The 25,427-nt window shown below is 41.9% G+C and overlaps 1 long non-coding RNA gene across 3 annotated transcripts in view; it reads right to left on the reverse strand.

Moving 5' to 3' along the window:
- LOC137755110 (uncharacterized) overlaps positions 1 to 25,427 on the reverse strand; it is a 164,810-nt gene that overhangs the window by 76,418 nt on the left and 62,965 nt on the right. For all 3 annotated transcript variants that reach the window (XR_011071964.1, XR_011071963.1, XR_011071965.1), the window contains exon 4: positions 11,417 to 11,529. This is a non-coding gene — a long non-coding RNA (uncharacterized lncRNA). The remainder of the gene's footprint in view (positions 1 to 11,416; positions 11,530 to 25,427) is intronic.

Below are 25,427 nucleotides of genomic sequence, written 5' to 3' on the forward strand. Positions count from 1 at the left end.
ACAGAGCAGAGTAAATAAAGCACATGGTTATTGTACAGCCTCCAGATGTCTTCTTGAGTAACATTTTTTTTTTTTTTTTAGGAGAGTCAGTAAAACTCATTTAAAAGAACTAACGCTTCCCATACTGATGTGTTTCTCAATTTCAGGGAGGGGAGAAAATTTTGGGTCCTATAAAGGGACATGGCGTGTGAACGAATGGGATATATATAATGGAACTAATTCAGCATTCCTATGTCTCCAGGTCTTAGTTTCTTCCTGTGCAAAATGCCAAGGGTTTTATGGCATCTAAGCTTCCTTTATATCATCCAGAACTGTATCTGGCAATTTACTGCCCAATGTAGCAAGCTGTTAGAATCACACCCAGATGTGTCAAAAAACATACCGAACTCAGAATCTCTGTTAAATCCATCTACATCGACAATTTCAGCCTGATGTAAAATAATGCTCCTCTTCCCTTGGCTGGTCGTCCTCAAAATCCACTTCCCAGAAAAGTCCTTGGATTTGTGTTGACATTAACAAACAAAATATCTCTAATCTTCTTCATATGCAAACTTTCTCTTTCAGAATCTGCTGTCACATGTACATGTGTTTTACATTTACATGTCGCTGAATGCTGGGATCCCATTCTGATGACTGGCTCTTGTTGAGGAGTGGGTCCTGAGGGGAATTATTGTCTGTTTTCTTGCATCGGGTCTTCCTCTAGTGAGGCGGTTACATCGTGTCTAAGCCAGGGAAGAGCAGCTTCTTCAGGAAAGGAGGGAAAGGGAGGTTCATCTCTATTGGGACGGATACCAGGCGCGTGACTCCCTTTCTTGGATATCCACTCAACTACGGAATTTCACCTAATGGGGAGAGTCAGAAGATAAAGTTCCTCTGAACTTTCTTTCCAGGCAACAACCCAACTGTCTAAATAACCTAAGATACGTGCAATGATACATAACTGTTTTTGATACAAATAAACATTCTATTACGTAAGAGTCTTTGAAGCAAAGCATTTGGAGCTTGGCTGGCAGCTTTTTAAATGCAATATTAGGCAGTAGTCAACTCTTAACTCTAAAGAAGCAGGAGAATGACAGTAGTGACTCTCCACATTCAGTGAGAGTCCCTGATTCCTAGTCTATCATGTGATGGGGAGTCGGTCTGAGGGAGAATTATTATCTTTTTGCATGGGGTCTTCTCTAGTGAGGGGGTAACACCATGTCTAAGCCGGGGAGAGGGAGCTGCTTCAGGAAAAGGGGTGCAAGGGAGGTTTATCTCTAATGAGATGGACGCCAGGAGCATGACTCCCTTTCTCGGATGCCCACTTAACTGTGGAATTTCACCTAATGGAGATAATCAGAAATGAAGATACTCAGTGAGATGTTCAGTGAGACCCACCTGTCGAGTCTACTCCATAAGTTCACTACTGAATGCCTTTGCTAACATTCCATTGGTCACTTCATTGTCAAAACAATAAATCTCTATACTTCTATCATTTGGTAAATATTTATCCTCCCTCCCTCCCTTCCTCCCTCTCTCCCTTCCTTTCTTTCTTCTGCTAGTCCCATTACACATGCACAGTATTGACCGGTGGTATGATTCTTTGAGTACACATGATGTTTCATCAGTAAGTTTCGTGTATACCATGCTCCAATTTTCTCACTTGTTGATTGACATGAAGGGAAAGAGAGATTGGGAGAGGAAGAGAGAAAGCAATTCAGCTGTACAACTGTCGTTATCTCCAACTCATGTCGTTGGTACCTTTCTTAGTCTTCCGCGAGGGAAACAAATATTTTCCTTTTCCTTAGTTTTTAGTCATTCTTATTTCTCTAATAAAATGAGTGGATTTTTTTGCATTTCACTAGAGCTTACTTTGTTGTTCCTAAGATTAAAGTTTATTCTATATAATTTAAAATGTGTTCCCCTCCCCCCTTATTATTAGGACTGTAAGCTTCTGATCATTGGGACCTCTAATCACAAAGATGTCCTTTAGAGATGAAAATACTTAATTCTTTCAGCATCTTCATTCAATCTGCCTCAGGAACACAACTGATGCTGGTTTTGGAAATGAAAATGTCTTGGTCTGTTCAGGCCGCTGTAACAAATAACACCAGTAGCGTTAGCTGACACCTCCACCACGTCACATCATTATCATTTCTTTTACGTGGTGAGAACATTTAAGACCTACGCACTTACCAGCTTTCACGTATATATATAGTACAGTATGATTATCTACAATCACAGTGCTGTGCATTACGTTCCCAGAACCTATTCATCTTCTAACTAGAAGTTTGTACGTTTGACCAACATCTCCCCACCCCCCAACCTTTGGTAACCACCATTCTACTCTTTGTTTCTACAAGTTCAGCTTTTTTAGATTTCACATATAAGTGAAATCATACAGCACTTGTCTTTCTCTGACTTATTTCACTTAGCATAACGCCCTCTAGGACCATCCATGTTGTCACAAATGGCAGAATTTCATTCTTTCTCATGGCTGAATAATATTCCAGTGTGTGTGTGTGTGTGTGTGTGTGTGTGTGCTCTTCTTATATTTTTGTGTTCCTATTTGGAACCATTCCTTTCTGCTTAAAAAACTCCTTTTAGTATTTGTTTTTGAGCAGATATGATAGTGATGAATTCTCTGTTTTTTGTTTGTCTAAAAATATCTTTACTTTGTATTTTTGAAGGATAGTTTCACTGAGTATAGACTTAGAGGTGAAAGTTATTTTCTCCTAGCACTTTAAAAATATCATTCTGTTGTCTTCTGGTTCCCTCGTTTTTGTTGGGAAATGGAGATGACACCTCAGCTATTGTTCCTTTAGTTATCTTTTTCCCCCCTCTGGCTGCATTTATAGTTTTCTATTTTTTGTTGTTGTGGTTGTTTGTTTGTTTTAGCACTTTTGCTATTATAAGCCTGGGAGTAGTTTTCTTTGTACTTATTCTGCTTGGGGGCTTGGGGTTCACAGAGATTCTTGAATCTCTGGGTTGATACCTTTACTCAGTTTTGAGAAATTTTGGGCCATTATCTCTTCAAATTGCTTTTGCCTAATTCTCTTTTCTTCTAGAATTCCACATGTTAGAACATGTGTTCTAATTGTGTTCAACATACCTATGCTCTTTATTTTCTATTTTTCCTTCTTTCTCTACTATGTTATTTTCTATTGACCTGTTTTCTGGTTTATTAATCCAATTTTTTTAACATCTTTATTGGAGTATAATTGCTTTACATATTAATCCAATTTTATGCTGGGTTTATTTGCTGTAAATCTACCTAATTGAAATCGTTATCTCAGCTGTCGCATCATTCAGCTCTAGAGTTGCCATTTGATTCATTTTTATTGATTACAGTTCTCTGGTGAAATTTTTTATCATTTCACCTATTTTCTTCAACACATGAATCCATTATTTTACAGTCTTTGTTTTGCTAACTCTAATGTCTGCGATTCTCTTTCTTTGACTTCTTCCTCTTGTACTTTCGAATCGAGTCCCGTCTCTTGGCTTGACTAGTACTTTTTTTAAAAAAATTATTTAGTTTTGGCTGCATTGGGTCTTCATTGCTGCACGCGGGCTTTCTCTACTTGCAGCGAGTGGGGGCTACTCTTTGTTGTGGTGCACGGGCTTCTCATCGCGGTGGCTTCCCTTGTTGTCGAGCATGGGCTTTAGGTGCACGGTCTTCAGTAGTTGTGGCACGCAGGCTCAGTAGTTGTGGAGTAAGGGCTCAGTAGTTGTGGCACACGGGTTTAGCTGCTCCACGGCATGTGGGATCTTCCCGGACCAGGGATCGAACAAGTGTCCCCTGCATTGGCAGGCGGATTCTTAACCACTGCACCACCAGGGAGGTCCCACCCTGGGAGCCTTATCTGTTGCTCTGACAAGCATTTGGTCGACCCTGGATGTTGAATTGTCACCTGCTTGCTATGACTTAGATATTTAAATTTTAGTGCTTTATAGTTTGTGTGTTTGTGTTAATAAAGCAATTCTTTGTTTAAAAAAAAAACAAAAACAAAACCCAAGCCTCCTACCTTTTAACCTAAGGAGGAACACGATCTAAAATTATAAGTGTTTCTTTTAAGAATGTTGCAAAACTTGTATCTTGCTTCCTGGCAAGATTACATATTAAAGGAAAAAAATTAATTTCAAAGCAAATATATTTCTCAGTTCCTCGGTATAAAAAGTATTTTTTTTCCTTTAGGAAGAGAATACTTTTTCTAATATCAGAATAATATTAAAAAAGTAATAGTTTACTCTTTTCTTCATGGACATTAAGGAGCCTCTGTTAGTTGTTTCAGATTAATGACATTTAAAGATGTGTATCAATTAATGTAAAAACACCCAACAGTAAGCTTATTCAGTTTTTCTTAACGGGACCTTGTTTGTTTTCAAATCTTATAACAGCCCAGTTTGTCTTGAAGGTTTAAGATAACAATTTAAGATTCAGCTTCCTCTTTCAGGAGAAATAAAAAGTGATTCTGATGGTGTTGAAAATATTAAATACAGTGCATAAGCTTGTTTGCTTAGTTGATAACTCTGCCAGAGATATCCCTCCACCCTTTTCCCTTTCCCAGTCCCAGTGTATCCTTAGGGTTTTCCCTTCAGGCTGGGAGTAGAGCTCCCTGGGCAATGCTCAGCCTCTCAGTGCTTCCCTGGCACTGGGCAGGTTTCGCTTACCGTTAGCATCAGGGACTGCTAAAGGCAACACCTGGGGGAATTGGAGCAATGGCTATAGCACACCTGGATCAGCACACTTGGGTTCCCTGGCTATACTTCAATCCACTTCCTCTTGGCAATTCAGAGGAGGAGGCGGAGGGTCACTCAAAATTCGCAGCACTCACTGGGGAAGCAGGGTGCTTAGAGATAAAGCTGGACCATTCTGAAGCACCAGTGCTTCCACGAGGGTGAGAAGTAAGCCAGGCTGGTGGAAAGCATTCAGACATTCCTTCTTCCACCCAGGATCTGACCTCCTGACCTAAACTGTTAGAACCTATGTCAAAGAACCAAGCCAAGATACTCATCCACTGGCCATGGTGGTCCAATTCCAGCTGTGGCCCCAGAATGGATGCTGGTGCTCTGGGCACCCAGCTTGGCTCTGGTAGGCATGATCTCTTGGTAATAGTGGTAGAAACACAGCTATCTGGGGACCACGCTCAGAGCAAAGCCAAGAAGCGGAGGCCGGGAGCCAGAGAAGTATGGTGTTGCTCCAGCGCCAGGATCTGAGAAGGAGAGAGGAAGCCATTGGGCATCGCTGATCAGAGACACGTCATCCAAGTGTACAATGCTGGTCTCTGCAGAGGCAGATCCACCCTTAACTACTGAGCTGAAGAGAGACATTTGTGACTGGGGGGGAATAATAAAGGCAAGAAAAAGGGCAAAGACCTCTCTACCCAATCTATCCTGCTCACCCTGACCTTGGGCCATAGACACACACACTCCTGATGCCTGAATTTCCACCATTACTTGGACTTGAGCTGCTTTCTTCTCAGTTAAGAAACAATTCCTCCGAGACCGATGGACATTGTGCCTCATCTGTGAGGAGTGAACCGCTGGAGTAGGGCACTTAACCATCCTGGAATTATTTGCCCTGTATCACCCTGTCCCCACCTCGCACCCTCCAGCAAACATTCTCAGGCTTCTTTGTCTTTGTACTTGCTGTTCCCTCCGTCCCTGGGAACAAAACCAGGTTGTGGGTCTCCTCCATGTGCAACACTCCCCAGACGTGACAAACAGAAGCAACCTGAGCATTCCATACCTCGAGCCCTCCTATGTCAGTACCTGAGGCTGACTTTTCCCCACACATGATAGTTCAGAAGGCATGTCTTAATTCACTTTTTTTGCTCCCTCCCCATTCCTCCACCCCCATGATGTAAGGCTTAGAGAAGGGCCAGGCATGTGATTGGTACTCAGTAAATTTTTTAAAAATATATTTATTTATTTATCTGGCTGCACCGAGTCTTAGTTGCAGCACGCGGGATCTTCATTGCCCTGTGCAGGATCTTTAGTTGCGGCATGCATGTGGGATCTAGTTCCCTGACCAGGGATCAAACCCGGGCCCCCTGCATTGGGAGTGCAGAGTCTTAACCGCTGGACCACCACGGAAGTCCCGGTACTCAGTAAATATTAAATGAGTGAGGGAAGGAAGGAAAGGATGTCTTTTTCTCCGTGCATCTGGATGATCTCCAGCCGGCCCCTTAACTCTGCTCCCGAGGTCTCTGGGCAGGCATCTGTAGGTTGCAGCCCATACACAGGGAAAGGCCCCTCTGAGTCTAGGCTCTCTAGGGAGCAAAGGGCCTGGCAAACTCTGGGCAGAACGTGAGAGGAAGGGAGGGATGCCAGGTGTCGCTGGGAGCTTCTCACCTGGGCTGTGGTCGCTGCCCTAGCAGGGTTCATTTATAACCCAGCTGCTGGCCCTGCCCTCCAAACAGTCCTGCTCCTGGCTGCACCCTTCCTCTTTCCCTTCTCCCCCCACCCCTCTGAGTCCACCATCTATCCTGTTTGCCCACCCAGGGTGGCTGGCAGCACTTAGAATGGACAGAAGGAGAGTGCTGGCTACAAGGGCACAGGCATTTAGGGCTCAGCGGGGCTTTAGTAGAGCACCCTCTCTGGGTGTATTCTGGCCTTGGACACTGGAGGCCACCCTAAAGGCACCCTCTTCGTCTCCCTGCAGCCTTGGGATGGGCTCTGGGGTCAGCAGTCCTGACACTGGGTCGAGGCTTGCCTCAACCTAACCTATTTACATAGTGGCAATTTTTTTCATCAGCTCAAAAGTATTTGTACTCCAAGATTCCAACTCAATGGCCTGGTTATATTTACACGGACTGACCCTCTGTACCTAGCGATGGGGGTTGGGGAAGGGGAGGGAGATGGAGCAGGGAGGGGCAGCAATGGAACCGACCTCTTCTTGGTTATTTGTTCTCTATCTTCATAAGATAACTGGCAAATCCAGGAAGGCTCTTTGGCCTACTTTGAGCTTTGAGCGCCACCTGCTGGCTACCAAGCAGTACTAGATGGAGGAGCCTCCCGGTACTCATAAAGCCAAGAGAAACAGGCAAGCTGTGGAAACCTCAGAGCTGGCGGAAGAACTCTGGAACACTTTGTCTCCCTGTGACTAAAACGAGAGTGTCCAAAAGGGCCTGTATTTTCCTTCTGCTGGTTATAGATGGGCTGCACATGGTGTCTTACGTATGATGAGAGGTCCATGAATACTTAATTTCTCTTTTTCCCAGATCCAGCCTCCCAGCCCCAGCTCCCAGACCCCTGCCCTCAGATCCTCCACTTGCCTGGCTCCTGGCAAAGCCCTGGGTCCAAAATTCAGATTTCCAACTGCACCAGCTCCGATGTCATCTGCCGAACACCCATCTACTGGCTGAGGTCACCGCTGAGGCCACCATGAGGTGCTTCCCAGGGCTGCACCCTGTCTTCAAGGTACAACCTCTACCCTCCACGTCCCCCTTCACTCGGACCCCAGAGAAAAGAAACAGCCCAACAGTTGTTTAGGATTTTAAAAGCCTAAGCCATCTGGCTGGAACGATGTAAACAAAAATGCTTCAAATTCAACAAGCATTCATATGTTATTGTAGCAAAGAATCTTTACAGCAATTTGTGAATGGAGGAGAGGAAGTGTGACGGATGACTGTGTCAAAATCTTGAGCCTTGCGTTTTTATTTTCAATGTTAAACTCTTTTTATGTTGAGCTAATTACAGATTCACATGCAGCTTTAAGAAATAAGACAGAGAGGTCCCATCTGTCCTATTAAGTCAAGTTACTTAGCATTTATTCAGTACATATTGCAGGGCAGCTCTCCAGAATTCTCTAGCCATCAGTATGAAGTAGAGTAGGAATATAATTTGTTAAACAAAAGTGTTGGTTCTGCTTTTGGAGAGCTACCATTTTGCTGGGAAGAAATGTGGTACATATGGGGGGGAAGAAAACAACCAACAACAGCAAGCAGAGAACAATATCTGGAAATAGAGTTGAAATCAAGAGAGATCACCATAAACACTATAGGATCACTGGAGAATGTTCCACAACAACTGAGAAATCTTTAAGAAAGTAGATCAAAGGGCAAAGAGAACAGCCCAGATTATTCGTGCCTGCCCAAGGAGAGAGGTGGCTAAAGTCCTGCATGAGGGTGACAGGAGTGGAAGAGAGAAATCAAAAGTCTGGCGATGGAGGAAAATCACTGCAGCATGCCTGAGTGCAAGAATGAGAAAGCTAGGACAGAGGTCTAAGCTTCTGCAACATACAGGAGCACACAGGAATGGGTACTGTTGTCCTGACATAGAAATACTAAAATTTTCTAAAAGTGAGTCCAGTATGTATTGCTAGGTGGAAGGTAGCAAAATAAAACTTACTCTTGCCTAGAAAATATTCTCAAAATCTTGAGACTTTAGATATAGAAGAGAAGGGGGAAAAAAGGATACAAGCTGATGAACCGGAGCAACTGTCAGCAACAGTAATGTCAGGAGAAGAAGCCAGTTTGGGAACAAAGATGAGGTGTTCAGTTTTAGATACAAGGAGTTTAAAGTGTTGGTAGGACGTGCAAGTTAATGTTTGGCAGGCAGAACAACTGAGTTGCATTTCTTCTGGGGGTCCCCACCTCCACTCCCAAACCTGGCCGTGAGTAGCAGTGGCCCCTCCGGGGCCATAGTTCCATAGTTCCTACATGGTTGCAAAACGTTCCATAGTACCTCAGAGTTCCAAGATTCATTCCGTGTTGACAAACATTCAAATACCTGCTATGAATGAGCCACATAATCCAAAGGCCAGGACCCCCAGGACTCCACTCCCTCTGTGTATATACACATTTCTGGTCTTTGTATCCCTTTTACTGTCTAACCTCTGGTCTCTCAGCCTCTAAGTCTTCTGATTTCCCCACATCCTTAGAGGGCCCTAGCTTAGCCATGTTGCCTCCATGTACATCTTGATATGCACTAGTTAGTGTGTTTCTGCCAACCTGGGCCAGGTAACCTGTAATAGGGCATCCCTCAGAACACAGAAGAGGAGGATCAAATGCAAAGGTCAGCAGCCTGAATCCCTAAGTGGGTGCAGTTGGACTAGCACTCCTGGAACCCATGTACCATGTGGAAGCTCCCATTTTTCTCCAAGAACACAACAAAAAGGGATATTGTAGATTCACTGCTGTTTCCACCAGGCCCATGTGCTTAAAAGGGTTAAAAAAAAAAAAAAGCATGACATATAACCAAATCTAACAAGATCAAGGGCCAGTTGAGAGGAAGAATCAAAGCTAGGATTAAGAGCATGAGCAAAACAGTGTATAAAAAGATAACTCTTGGGACTTCCTTGGTGGTCCAGTGGCAAAGAATCTGCCTTACAGTGCAGGGGACGCTGGTTCGATCCCTGGTCAGGGAACTAAGATCCCACATGCCGCGTGGCAACTAAGCCCACGCGCCGCAACTAGAGCCCGCGTGCTGCCAACTACAGAGCCCATGCGCTCTGGAACCCGTGCACCACAACTACAGAGGCCACGTGCCCTGGAGCCTGCGCACCACAACTAGAGAAGAGAAAACTCGCACGCCACAACTAGAGAGAAGCCCACACACCACAACAGAGAGCCTGTATGCCGCAACTAAGACCCGACACAGCCAAAAATAAATTAAATAAATAAATAATAAAAAATTAATCTTTAAAAAAAAAAAAAGATAACTCTTAAAATGTAGAGACCAAAGGACCAGTCTGGAAATTATTGGTGTCATCTCAATATGAGGAGCCTACCCTGGCCTGGGGTAAGGGCTGTGGGATGGCAAGGACATGACAGATACAGAGAGTCTGAATCCTTGAAACATCTTACACATTCAGTTTATCTATGCCCCACAGCTTTCCACAAATATTTGCGGCAATTTATTTATTTATTTATTTATTTATTTTTTAAATTAATTAATTTATTTATTTATGGCTGTGTTGGGTCTTCGTTTCTGTGCGAGGGCTTTCTCTAGTTGCGGCAAGTGGGGGCCACTCTTCATCGCGGTGCGCGGGCCTCTCACTGTCGCGGCCTCTCTTATTGCGGAGCACAGGCTCCAGACGCGCAGGCTCAGTAGTTGTGGCTCACGGGCCTAGTTGCTCCGTGGCATGTGGGATCTTCCCAGACCAGGGCTCGAACCCGTGTCCCCTGCATTGGCAGGCGGATTCTCAACCACTGCGCCACCAGGGAAGCCCCTTGCGGCAATTTAAATAAGGTTAACATAATACAGTTAATAAGGCAGAAACAGACACGTACGATCCATTAAAAATCACCTCCTGCCGCCAACCTTTCAGCAACCCACTCACTATCTCACCAAGCAAGAGGTGGAGTTTTAGCTTAGAACTTGCCTTCTCAGACGGGTAATAAAAGACAGTCTCAAGAAATCATAAATTCTCAGGATTTTTGCATTGGCCACTTCGAAGTTTTTCCGGAGAAACTTTGTGAGGTACAGATTGAAAGAACCTGAAGACTGACTGAGTTTCAGAAGAGGAGTGAATGAGGGAGATTAAAAGATTGAGCCTGAGATTATGAGTATTGGCATTGACTGGGCTAGAGAGAAGAAAAATTGTTTAAGTTAGAGTAACAGTGGGACACGTATGGGAAGAAATTAAGCAGACAGTTGGAAAAGGGGTCACTGACATCCAAATTAAACTATCAAGACTGAATGTGGGGGACTTCCCTTGTGGCGCAGTGGTTAAGAATCCACCTGCCAATGCAGGGGACACGGGTTCCAGCCCTGGTCCGGGAAGATCCCACATGCTGCGGAGCAACTAAGCCCGTGTGCCACAACTACTGAGCCTGTGCTCTAGAGCCCATGCTCAGCAATAAGAGAAGCCCCCGCGATGAGAAGCCCACACACCGCAACGAAGAGTAGCCCCCGCTCACCGCAACTAGAGAAAGCACGCGTGCAGCAACGAAGACCCAATGCAGCCAAAAATAATAAATAAATAAATAATAAATTTAAAAAAAAAAAAGACTGAATGTGGGTGGGCCAAGGACTCACTCCAGTCTTCAAATCATTCCACCATAATAAACAACAAGGTTCCACTGTATACCACAGAGAACTATATTCAGTATCCTATTATAAACCATAATGAGAAAGAATATATTAAAAAAAAGAATATATATATGTATAACTGAAGCACTTTGCTGTACAGCGGAAATTAACACAACATTATAAATCAACTATACTTCAATAAAAAAAAAAAATTCCACCCTAATCTACCAGGAGAGTCTGGTGCAATGATTCTTCTTTTACTGAGACAATCTGCCCAGGAATCACTGCACATAAGAGGCTTACTATTGCCTCTAAATCTTTGTTAATGGTGATTCCCATTTGGACTACACACCCCTAATTTTCCCATCAATCCTCTCTCTCCCTTCCTTTTACACCAGGCTCAAAACACCTTTGGGAATCTCGGTCACATTCCTTTGATCTGACTTTGATCAGTTCTTACCTCTCACACCATCTGTACTCCTGTAGGGCTGCACTGCTGCACAACTCCAGGTGGGCACTCACATTGGATCCTCTGTCAATGGTTTCCACCGCAGTGTGTGACATGGTGGCCATCTGTAAACAGTAAGAGAAAGGATCAAGAGTTCTAACGCCAAGTCTTCTCTTTTACCTAGAAGCTCTGGTCTAGAGGTCACCGTTTTGTCTCTCCCTCTTCTCCACAATATCCAAACAGCAGCTCCTGTTATTCCACTGCTGCCCCCTAGAGGGCTCTCTATTTAAACCATGAGCAATAAACTGAGGAATTAAAATGTGTGGTTTTAGTGTCTCATCTTCAGACCAGGTGGGTTATATTTTCTACTTTGTGGACTGGCTGAAATCAAAGCAACAATAATTACTTAAAAAGAGGACCGTTGACACTTTTAACTGGATAAAATGTTACAGCATGGAGAATTCCCTGGTGGTCCAGTGTTTAGGACTTGGCAGTTTCACTGCAGGGGCCCGGGTTCGATCCCTGGTCAGGGAACTAAGATCCCGCAAGCCACGGCATGGCCAAAAAAACCAAACCAAACCAAACAAAAGAAACCTAGATGTGTCAGGTAATGATGAGGTTCAAACAACAGGCTTTGTAAATTACCAGGGAATCCTAGAGTACTCCCTCCTGTCTCTCCCTGCTGCAGTTACTACATTTTTTTTTTTAAGCCTGTACTGTATAAGTGGTGTTTCTTTCATTCCTTCTCATGGTTTATTCCTACTCTCTCACTTTGTGAAAAAAATAAAGCTCGTTTGAGGTTTGCTTATTTTACTAGTTTATTTTTAAATGTTTTATGTGTATTCTTGTTTCTCCACTTACTACATTATCAATTTGTGTTATTTGCTTCCTCCCACTCTCTTCATGTTTAAAGTCTTGTACTAACCTAAGATGTTAACAATAGAGGAAACTAGGTGTGGAGTATATGAAAACTCTCAGTACAACCTTCAATTTTGTACAATTTTTCTGTAAATCTAGAACCAATCTTAAAAATAAAGTTTATTTTAAAGATTAAAACATGGGCAATGGTATACAACAAGTTTTTTAAAGCAGAAGTCATGATTTTAATAATCGACAAGGTGGAATTTGAGCCAAGAAAGCAAGGTTACTTTATAAAGCTAAAGGGTACAATTGGCGAAAATCAATTACAGGAAAAAAACTGTAAAAAACACAAATACATGGAGGCTAAACAGTGTGCTACTAAATAACCAAGAGATCACTGAAGAAATCAAAGAAGAAATCAAAATATACATAGAAACAAATGACAATGAAAACACGACGACCCAAAACCTATGGGAAGCGGCAAAAGCAGTTCTAAACAAAAAATCTTAAAATCTGTATGGAGACACAAAAGACCCCGAATAGCCAAAGCAGTTTTGAGGGGAAAAAACAGAGCTGGAGGAATCAGACTCCCTGACTTCAGACTATACTACAAAGCTACAGTAATCAAAACAATATTGGCACTGGCACAAAAACAGAAATATAGATCAATGGAACAGGATAGAAAGCCCAGAGATAAACCCACGCACCTATGGTCAACTAATCTATGACAAAGGAGGCAAGGATATACAATGGAGAAAAGACAATCTCTTCAATAAGTGGTGCTGGGAAAACTGGACAGCTACATGTAAAAGAATGAAATTAGAACACTCCATAACACCATACACAAAAATAAACTCAAAATGGATTAGAGACCTAAATGTAAGACTGGACACTATAAAACTCTTAGAGGAAAACATAGGAAGAACACTCTTCGACATAAATCACAGCAAGATCTTTTTTGATCCACCTCCTAGAGTAATGGAAATAAAAACAAAATAAACCAATGGGACCTAATGAAACTTAAAAGCTTTTGCAAAGCAAAGGAAACTACAAACAAGACAAAAAGACAACCCTCAGAATGGGAGAAAATATTTGTAAATGAATAAATGGACAAAGGATTAATCTCCAAAATATATAAACAGCCCATGCAGCTCAATATTAAAAAAACAAACAACCCAATCAAAAAATGAGCAGGGGGCTTCCCTGGTGGCGCAGTGGTTGAGAGCCTGCCTGCCAAAGCGGGGGACGTGGGTTCGGGCCCTGGTCTGGGAAGATCCCACATGCCGCGGAGCGGCTGGGCCCGTGAGCCACAGTTGCTGAGCCTGCGCGTCTGGAGCCTGTGCTCCGCAACGGGAGAGGCCGCGATAGTGGGAAGGCCCACGCACCGCGATGAAGAGTGGCCCCCACTTGCCGCAGCTAGAGAAAGCCCTCGCACAGAGGCGAAGACCCAACACAACCATAAAATAAAATAAATTTTTAAAAAAATGCAAACCTTTAAAAAAAAAAAATGGGCAGAAGACCTAAATAGACATTTCTCCAAAGAAGACATACAGATGGCCAAGAAGCACATGAAAAGCTGCTCAACATCACTAATTATTAGAGAAATGCAAATCAAAACTACAATGAGGTATCTCACCTCACACCAGTTAGAATGGGCATCTTCAGAAAATCTACAAACAACAAATGCTGGAGAGGGTGTGGAGAAAAGGGGACCCTCTTGCACTGTTGGTGGGAATGTAAATTGATACAGCCACTATGCAGAACAGTATGGAAGTTCCTTAAAAAACTAAAAATCGAATTACCATATGACCCAGCAATCCCACTACTGGGTATATACCCAGAGAAAACCATAATTCAAAAAGACACATGCACTCCAATATTCACTGCAGCACTATTTACAATAGCCAGGTCATGGAAGCAACCTAAATGCCCATCAACAGACGAATGGATAAAGAAGATGTGGTACATACATGCAATGGAATATTACTCAGCCATAAAAAGGAACGAAATTGGGTCATTTGTAGAGACGTGGATGGATCTAGAGACTGTCATACAGAGTGAAGTAAGTCAGAAAGAGAAAAACAAATATCGTATATTAACGCATATATGCAGAACCTAGAAAAATGGTACAGATGAACCAGTGTGCAGGGCAGAAATAGAGATACAGATGTAGAGAACAAACGTACGGACACCAAGGGGGGAAAGTGGCTGGGGGGTGGTGGTGGTGGTGGAATGAATTGGGAGATTGGGATTGACACGTATACACTAATACGTATAAAATAGATAACTAATAAGAACCTGCTGTATAAAAATAAAATAAAATAAAATTCAAAAAAAAAGCAGTTCTAAGAGGGAAGTTTATAGCAATTCAATCTCACCTCAAGAAACAAGAAAAATCTCAAATAAACAATCTAACCTTACATCTAAAGCAACTAGACAAAGAAGAACAAAGAAAACCCAAAGTCAGTAGAAGGAAAGAAATCATACAGATCAGAGCAGAAATAAATGAAACAGAAACAAAGAAAACAATAGCAAAGATCAATAAACTAAAAGCTGGTTCTTTGAGAAGATAAACAAAATTGATAAACCCTTAGCCAGACTCATCAAGAAAAAAAGGGAGAGGATGCAAATCAATAAAATTAGAAATGAAAAAGGAGAAATCACAACTGACACTGCAGAAATACAAAGGATTATAAGAGACTACTACAAACAACTATATGCCAATAAAATGGAAAACCATGAAGAAATGGACAAATTCTTGGAAAGATGCAATTTTCCAAGACTGAACCAGGAAGAATTAGAAAATATAAACAGACCTATCACAAGTAATGAAATTGAAACTGCAATTAAAATCTTCCAACAAACAAAAGTCCAGGACCAGATGGCTTCACAGGCGAATTCTATCAAACATTTAGAGAAGAGTTAACACCGATCCTTCTCAAACTTTTCCAAAAAATTGAAGAGGGAGGAACACTCCCAAATTCATTCTATGAAGCCACCATCACCCTGATACCAAAACCAGAAAAAGATATCACAAAAAAAGAAAATTACAGACCAACATCACTGATGAACACAGGTGCAAAAATCCTGAACAAAATACTAGCAAACAGAATCCAACAACACATTAAAAGGATCATCAACAATGATCCGTGGGATTTATCCCAGGGATGCAAGGATTCTTCAGTATACGCAAATCAATCAATGTGATACGCCATGTTAACAAATTAAGGAATAAAAACCATATGATCGGGCTTCCCTGGTGGCGCAGTGGTTGAGAATCTGCCTGCTAATCCAGGGGACACGGGTTCGAGCCCTGGTCTGGGAAGATCCCACATGCCGCGGAGCAACTGGGCCCGTGAGCCACAACTGCTGAGCCTGCGCGTCTGGAGCCTGTGCCCTGCAACGGGAGGGGCCGCGATAGTGAGAGGTCCGCGCACCGCGATGAAGAGTGGCCCCCGCACCACGATGAAGAGTGGCCCCCGCTTGCCGCAGCTAGAGAAAGCCCTCTCACGAAACGAAGACCCAACACAGCTAAAAATAAATAAATAAATAAATAAATAAATAAATAGAGTAGCTATTTAAAAAAAAAACCATATGATCATCTCAATAGATGCAGAAAAGCTTTTGACAAAATTCAACACCCATTTATGATAAAAGCTCTCCAGAAAATGGGCATAGAGGGAACCTACCTCAACATAATAAAGGCCATATATGACAAACCCACAGCAAGCATCATACTCAATGGTGAAAAACTGAAAGCATTTCCTCTACGATCAGGAACAAGACAAGCATGTCCACTCTCACCACTATTATTCAACATAGTTTTGGAAGGCCACGTCAATCAGAGAAGAAAAAGAAATAAAAGGAATACAAATTGGAAAAGAAGAAGTGCTAATAAAAAAGAGGCTTTAATTTACTTGCTTCATCCAATCAAAAACAAATAATAATTTTTTTAAAAACTAAAAATAGGGAAATTCCCTGGCGGTCTAGTGGTTAGGACTCGGCGCTTTCACTGCTGGTGCCCAGGTTCAATCCCTGGTTGGGTAACTAAGATCCTGCAAGCCATGCAGTGAGGCCAAAAAAAAAAAAAAAACAAAGTTAAAATAAAAACCTTAAAAATAGAGTTGACCTAAACAATATAATTAACAAAGTAGACCTTACTGATATATATCAAACTTTGCATCCTGAAAGTAGAGGATACTTCATCATTTCAAGTGGCCAATAATATTTATGAAAATTAATCATATTTAAGACTTTACGAAATATTTCAAACCCCCCCAAAACAGAAATAATGCAGAAAATATCCTATAATCATATTGCAACAAATGAATTTAATAAGGAAATCAAAGAGTCCTCTCTGTTCTGGAAGTTAAAAATAAAGCTCTCTTTCATATAATTGGGTCAAAAGGGAAACATAACCCAAAACAAAAGAATTAATGGAAATGATAAAAATAATAATGTAAAGAATATATACCAGAATCTGTGAAATGTGGCTCAAGTAGTACTCAGAGGAATACTTAATCACCTTAAATACATATTTCAAAACAAAATGGAGAAATAAGCATCTTTTTTAAAAGACAGAAAATAATAACAAAATAAACCAAAGGAAAGCTGCAGAAAGGAACAAACGAAGAAAACCAAATTATAATAAATTAGAAAACAAGAAAAACAGAACTACTATACAAATCTAAAATACTTTTTTTAAAGGTAAATAACTCATCAGCCCAATCAAAAATGAGGAAGTGAGAAAGTGCAAATATACAAAAGAACAAATAATGGAAGGAAATAAAGAGATAGAGAACACTTAAAATACCATAAATGACTTTGCTCAATGCCATGCAAATAAATTTGAAAACTTGAATTGAATGATAATTTTTTAAATAAAATAGACTGTTTTCAGTCTAGAACTTATCCTATATACTGTTGTGGTTTTCACTGATTATAAATTTCCTTTCCAGTAATTCTAAATTGTTCTTTTACGTGTTTTGGTTAGCAGAGAGCTAGAGTGATGAGGAGAAAGAGAGGCAGGTTTTCAGCTTGTATGGACAGGCATCCAGGAAAGGCAGGGATGCACAGAGTCCCGATTTCTAGAGGAATAATGTTGCAGGGGGCATTTAACCTTGAAACAACAGCATGCAACTCCTAATCCGAGCCAGTACCTTCAAAGGAAGGATAAAGTGGTCTTACATTGGAGCACTCCCTGACTACTCCAGAAGCCAAAGCAAACACTCTCTGGAAGAAAGCTTCTCCCACATATTAAGATTAAGCAATCAATTCACAAAGATTATCAAACACACAAGGAAGCCAGCCACTATGAGTAAAATCTGAAGCAGCAAGAAAAAAACAGAGTTAGAGCCCAAGGGAATAAAGCTACTAGAAGTGACAAATACAGTGACAAATATATATGAAATGCTTAAACAGTAAAAAGAGTTGTATTTACAAATGAAAGCATATAAAAAAAGTGACCCAGCTTGAATGGATGGATCAGGAAAAAACATATTCTAGAAACAAGAAAAAATAGGATTGTTGAAATTAAAGTCTTAAAGGATGGCTTAAAAAGAACATTTGGAACAATTAAAGAAACAATGAAAGATTTGGAAGATTTGTCAAAAGGATGTATCCAGAATATGAGAAAAACAGATACAGAAATGAAAAAATATAAAAGAAAGATTTAGGGGCTTCCCTGGTGGCGCAGTGGTTGAGAATCTGCCTGCTAACGCAGGGGACACGGGTTCGCGCCCTGGTCTGGGAAGATCCCACATGCCGCGGAGCAGCTGGGCCCGTGAGCCACAACTACTGAGCCTGCGCGCCTGGAGCCTGTGCTCCGCAACAAGAAAGGCCACGATAGTGAGAGGCCCGCGCACCGCGATGAAGAGTGGCCCCCGCTCGCCACAACTGGAGAAAGCCCTCGCACAGAAACGAAGACCCGACATAGCAATCAATCAATCAATCAATAAATCTTTAAAAAAAAAAAAAAAAAGAAAGATTTAGAGACATGGAGGATAAAATGAGAAGGTATAATATAGAAATAACTAGAGTTTTAGAAGGAAAGTATGGTCATAAGAGACAAAAGGAAATATTTTAACCAATATTGGTTAATGGTATTCTAGAACAAATGAAGCATTAACACTCACAGATCAGCGCATCTCAAGCAGAAAAAATGAACATAAATTCATAACCAGAAACTCAAGAGTAAAACTTCAGAATACCATAGATGAAAAGGCCCTGTAAATAGCCAGAAAGAAAGGAAAGACCACCAGCAAAGGCAAGAGTTAGCATGACAACAAAAGTCTCAGTAGCAACAATGGAAGACAGAAAACAATGGAATCAGGTATTTGTCATACTGAAAGAAAGCATTGGTGAACCAAGAAATGTGAGCCCAGCAAAACTCAAATAAAGGCGTTTTCAAACTAAAAAATAATAATGAGGAAATTTACTTCTAAAGGTATGCTTTAAAAAAAACTTCTGAGAGGGACTTCCCTGGTGGTCCAGTGGCTAAGACTCCACGCTCCCAATGCAGGAGGCCTGGTTTGATCCCTGGTCAGGGAACTAGATTCCACTGCCACAACTAAGAGTTCGCATGCCGCAACGCAGATCCTGCGTGCCGCAATGAAGATCGTGCATGCCATAACTAAGACTTGGCGCAGCCAAATAAATAAATTAAATAAATAATAATAATAATAATAAAAACCTTCAGAGAATGTGCTCCCAAGAAGAAGGAAAATAACCCCATAAGAGTTATTTGAGATGCAAGAATGCAGTGTCACATAAGGAAATCAAAACAAACACTACAAGGTTAAAATGATCATACTTTTGGACTTCCCTGGTGGCACAGTGGTTAAGAATCTGCCTGCCAATGCAGGGGACACGAGTTTGATCCCTGGTCTGGGAAGATCCCACATGCCGCGGAGCAACTAAGCCTGTGCGCCACAACTACTGAGCCTGCGCTCTAGAGCCCGCGAGCCACAACTACTGAGCCCGTGCGCCACAACTACTGAAGCCTGGTGCCCTAGAGCCCGCATGCCGCAACTACTGAGCCCATGCGCTCTAGGGTCCACGTGCCACAACAAGAGAAGCCACCGCAATAAGTCTGTGCACCACAATGAGGGAAGATCTTAGGAAAGGAACCCCAAAATGTTGTATATGAACTCCTGGGCTCACTCCTGAACTGCACAAGTAAAGATCAGATCACAAACAGACAGGAGAACTGAACAAAGTCAACAGACTTTGAGAACTGAATTAAGTGACAGGCTACCACTGGCCACTGGGTGGCACAAAAGTGGGACAGATCCAAATAGCATTGAAAAGGCCTGGAAAATAGAACTGGCACTGAAACCACAACCACAGAACACTGATTGGAATTTGTGAACTGAATCCAACCAGCTCAATTGCCCGAGAAAACAAAAATACCAGCATGCTCTACAGGACTTAAACAAGATTGAGTCTCATAACATAATATTCAAAATATCCAGATTACACTCCAAAATTACTCATACCAGGAATATCTCAACTCAAATGAGAAGAGACAATAGATATCAATGTGAAGATATTGGGACAGATGTTGGGATTATTTGACAAAGACTTTGAAGGAGTGATTATAAAATACTCCAACAAGTAAGGGCAAACACTGTTGAAATGAATGAAGAGATGGAAAATCTCAGGAAATAAATAGAAAATATAAAGAAGAACCAAATGAATATTCTAGAACTGAAAATTAAAATAAGTAAAATTTTTTTAAAAAATTCACTGAATGAACTCAATGACAGAAAGGAACTGATGAAAGAAAGATTCAGTGAACTTGAATACAGGTAATAGGGACTTCCCTGGTGGTCCAGCGGTTGAGAATCTGCCTTCCAATGCAGGGGACGTGAGTTTGATCCCTGATCGGGGAACTAAGATCCCACATGCTGCAGGGCAACTAGGCTGAGCCTGTGCGCCACAACTAAAGAGCTTGAGTGCCACAACTACTGAGCCCACATGCTCACACAACTACTAAGCCTGCACGCCACAACTAGAGAGAAGCCCACACACTGAAACTAAGACCTGATGCAGCCAAAAATAAATAAATAAAATAAAAAGTATACATATATTTATAGAAACTATGCAATTTGAATAACATTGAGGAAAAGAGATTGAAAAAAGTAAACAGTGCCTCAAGGACATGTAGGACAAAACCAAAAGGTCTAACATTCATGTCATCAGAGTCAAAGAAGCACAGGAAAGAGAGTGTGGTATAGGAAAAAACTTCTTAAAAAGAAATAATGGCTTAACAAAGCTTCTCAAATTTTATAGAAGACATAGACCTATAGATTCAAAAAGTTCACCAAATTACCAACAGGATAAAAAACCAACCAAACAAAAAATCGTCACCCAGGCATATCACAATCAAACCACTGAAAACTAAAAACAAAGAAAAAATCTTGAAAGCAGCCAGAGAAAAGAAACACACTTCTGTAGAGAAACAATGATTCAAATGAGTGTGGAGTTCTCATTTGAAACAATGGAGGCCAGAATAAAGTAGAATAATATTTTTTAAGTGCTGAGAGGAAAAAAAACTGTTAACTCAGAATTCTATATCCAGGAAAAATATCCTGGAGAAATGATGATGAAATAAAGACATTCTCAGATAAAGAAAAACTAAGAATTGCTAAAAGAAGTTTTCAAACAGAAATGATATGAGCAGGAAACTTGGGTCACTGGGAATAAAGGAAGAACAACAGAAATTTCAAATATCCTCTCCTAATGAATTATTAAATATGTTTGATGGTTGACAGCAAGTATTCTAACATTACTAGTGGGTTTTAATATATGTAGATGGTGATATAACTGGATGACCTCTGATTCCATCTGCTTCTCACTCTGAAAACAACTGCTGCTTCTCCCTCTGCTCAGCATGTCTTTTTTCTGCCACGTGGCGTCTACTTTTTTTGTAACTTCTGTTTCCTATGGCCAGCTTGGCCTCTCTGGTTTCTCTCCATCTTTGATACTATGGCTAACTGCCCGATTCTCTCTGGTTTTCCATACCACCACCATCACCACCACCACACACAAAGACATACTCACATCACAGTGAGCGACTGGCCCTGGTCCTTCTGGTTTTGACAGTGGTTCCGCTCAAGTATACCTCTTAGGCTGCTAGACAGCTTATGATTTGTCTGTTTTGGGGTGAGTGGTCACCTGTGGCTGAACAGCAGTTTCATTTTGTGTAAAGCAAGAACACTCAGAGCTTTCCCTCAGCAAGGGATGTGGATGGGGAATATTTCCTTATAAGGGGATGGCAGGCATGATGATTGCCATGTGGAGTACAGCTGCACTAAACTGTTAGTCTGAGAACCATGTCAGACACTTTCACCCTTCTAGGCTTTTATATGGTCTGTTCCTTCCTCCTGGAATGTCTTTTCCTCTCCTCTGCCTAGAAAACTGTAAAACCCAGCACAAGGACTGAGTAAGTCACTCCCTCTCCCCCGAGTCCTTATTGCCCTTACATCCAACTTCTATTCAAGCATTAATATGCTGTTTGACACTGTTTGTGCATGCATTTGTCTCCCCAACCAGACAGTATGTTCCGAAGGGAGGGATTCAGGAGCTATTCATTGCTGTATTCTCATTACCAAACATGTTCATTCATACATTCAGTTATTCATTCAACAAATATTAATTAAATGTCCACTGTGTATCAGTCACCGTACCAGGCACTGGGATGCAAATGTGAACAAGGCAGAGAGAGTCCCCTTGGAGATTAGTGTGTGTTGCACAGTGTGGCACATAGTAAATGTTCAAGAACTTATTTTGAATTGGATTGCACTTGCTTATAGTCACTCTACCAAGGATTCTTTTGACCTTTCTCAGACATCAAAGCTTTACATATGCAAAGCAGTGGACAGTGAAGTGGGCCATGAGGTACTCTTCTACAACTCCAAGAGGTGCTTCCAACTTGATTTGCCAAAAACCAAGTTTATTGTATTTCCCAATCCTTCCACTCCTTATGTGTCCCACATCTCAGTAAATGATACCATCATACACCTACTTGCCTCAGCCAGGAACCAGGAAGTCTTACTGGATCAACCTCTCTTGCCTTCTCTCCCCCTTTTCCACCCTCTCTCTCACAGTCTTCTCCCCATTCTCTCCCTACCATCACCAATGGAATAAGTCTTGACAATTCCACTTCCTTAGCATCTCTTTCACCCTCCCCCACATCTATTCCTGCTAATCCTGCCTTGTTGCTGGCCCTTATCATCTCTCACCAGCACTCCAAAGAACTCTTCTCATGAGTCTCCTGTTTCCTTTCCAACCACATCACTTATCTCTTCCTGGCCCCAACATCATGAATTTCCCTGAAATTTCACCAGCTCCCTGGAACTCTTGCTGCCTATTTGCCCAGAATGCCTCCCCTCTCCCCAACTCTCCTCTGTTCCCACCAACCTGGCAGATGCCTACTCAGATTTCAAGACTCAGTTCAAGTTGTTCCCCTGAGAAGTCTTTTCTGTCTCCCCAAGGTAAACTGACCCATCCCTGCTTTGTGCTCCACACCCTGCATAGAATTCATTCTTATAGTAACATACAGTTGCATTTTTTAAAATCATTTTGTTTCCCCCACCAGACTAGGAACTCCTTGAGGACAAAAATCTCTGTATTCTTGGTGCCTGGTATATAATAGGTGCTCAACAAACATTTTGTGAATGAATCCAGTAAACAAAATACTTTCCTATCTTTACCCTTCCTTTTCTGTGAAACAAGCAACCAGGCCTTCTAGCAGGTGCTTCTTTGAGTCTCTGTAAGAGTTAAATTAAATAATTCATTGGCTGCCTGCTGCAGTAGAGCTGAGAGAGCCAACTCCAGCTAATTCTCCCTAGCCCGAGGCCTGTCACACAACCACCTCATGACCACATCTTGATAGGGCCTCTATTCCTGGGCCTACCAAAGACAGGTGGGAGCATGATCTTCACTCAATCTCATGTTTATGTCCTTCATTCCCAGACACCCATTTCTGCCCCTCCTTTGACCTTTTCTCTTTGTCCTCTGCCACAATTTTATTCCTCAACTCTTCTCATAATAGCCCTCTTCTTTATCCCCCAAACTTTATCTGCCTTGTCTCTACACCATCAACATTCTATCCCCAAGCATAATCATTTCATAAAAGCTATTGAACATCTGTGATGCCCAGGCCCTGTGCCAGGCACTGAAGGTAAACAGAGGAATGAAGTATAGTCACTATACATGGGAAACTCAAAGAGGCCAAACAAGTATCTAAAGAGATAATATAGAAAGACCAATCTAGTCTATCAATAATCAGTGTCCTCAGGTTCTGGAAGGGACGGTACCACTGACAGTGGAGATGGTCAGAAAATTCTTCTTGGAGGAGACAAGGCTTGACTTGGTTTTGAACTAGGGTTCTTGGACAAGTTCAGAAAAATGGAATCAGAATTTAAGCTGAGTTAGCAGTTTGAACAAAGATCCAGGAGTCAACAGGTAAAAGGCGTTTTCAGAGAACAATGATTAAATTATTTGGGTTGGAATGGAAAGGAGGTATAGAAAAGTCACGGTGATGAGACTGGAAAGATAATTTGGTGCTAGACTGTGAGAGGTATCATCGCCAGGTTGAGGAATTGGGACAGTGGCAGCTAAGCAAGAAGGTGAGGAATTCCATGTTGAGGAGGAATAGAAGATTAAGATGTAAACAGTGTTTTATAAAGGTTGGTGTGACAGCTATGAGGACATGGATAAGGGCAGGGAGAGATCTGTGGCAGGATGACTGTCATAGTGTAGGTGGTGAAACGAGGGAATGAAAAGATGATATGGGGACTTCCCTTGTGGCACAGTGGTTAAGAATCCGCCTGCCAATGCAGGGGACATGGGTTCAAGCCCTGGTCAGGGAAGATCCCACATGCCGCGGAGCAACTAAGCCCGTGTGCCACAACTACTGAGCCTGTGCTCTAGAGCCCACGAGCCACAACTACTGAAGCCCGTGTGCCACAACTACTGAAGCCTGTGTGCCTAGAGCCTGTGCTCCGCAAGAAGAGAAGCCACTGCAATGAGAAGCCCTCGGCAACTAGAGAAAGCCCGTGCACAGCGACGGAAAACCCAACACAATAAATAAATAAATAAATAAATAAAATCTATTTAAAAAAAAACATGATATGGAGGAGAAAGATATTGAGAGAAGAAACAACTGGACCAAAGCCAGGGTTCTGAGCACATGAATTTAGGGGAATATAAATGACAAAAACAGGAAATGTGGAAGAAGGAGCCCTTTTGAGACAAATGGCTGACCTTGGCTGTAGACAAGGTCCAAGTGAGAGGGGTGGGTAAGAGATCAAGGAAGAGATATCCAGCAGGCTGTAGGAGATATAGACTCGAAACTCTTGAGATAAGTCAGGTATTGAAGAGGAAACTGGGGAGTCATCTGCTTGGAAGTGATCTTCAAGAGCAAAGACTGTAGAGGGAAGAGTGGGAAGCCAAGGACTGAGCCTTGAGGTTCATCTCCTGTTAGGGGTGAGGAAGAAAAAGCAAGAAAGCTAATGTGGGGGTCAGGAAGAGAATTAGCACAGGGACTAAGAAGGCAACGGCAGAGAAGGAGTCTAGGTTTAGGGAGGTAACTGTTGTTTGGTGTGAATTTAAGTTTGTGTTATATGTGTTATGTATGCATTGGGAAAAGTGTGAAAGGACATACACCAAATTATTAGGATCAGTCACCTCTCCAAAGTGAAAAAGAGTTGAGGGCTTTCCCTTCTGTTATGCATGAATTTCTACAATTAGTTGACATTACTTTTATAATTACCATTCACTCCCACTCTAGCCAAATAGTGAGAAAACCACTTTTCTCTCCAACATCTTTCTCTCTTTCCAGCCATCCCTCTTAGCTGCTTCTCAGCCAGTGTCCTCACCTCTCCCCCAGCACACCCCTAAAATCCCCACTCCAGCCTTTAAACTCTCCGCTCTAATTTCCTCAAAGTGTTGATCACCTATTCTTTGCAGGGGGAGGGTAAACTGTCCCAGGTGGTAACATAAAAAGAGAGCTTGTTTCTGCCTCTGAAGTTTTGTTTATGGTGGTTCCCATGCCAGTTCCTTCCCACCTAGCTATTGTTTCTATCTTTAATGACAACTTCTACCGGAAACACTCCAAGATTACAACTATCTGGCTTTGACTGAAGCTTTACTCTGA

This window comes from Eschrichtius robustus, chromosome 20 (assembly GCF_028021215.1).
Source record: "Eschrichtius robustus isolate mEscRob2 chromosome 20, mEscRob2.pri, whole genome shotgun sequence".
Classification (NCBI taxonomy): Eukaryota; Metazoa; Chordata; class Mammalia; order Artiodactyla; family Eschrichtiidae; genus Eschrichtius; species Eschrichtius robustus.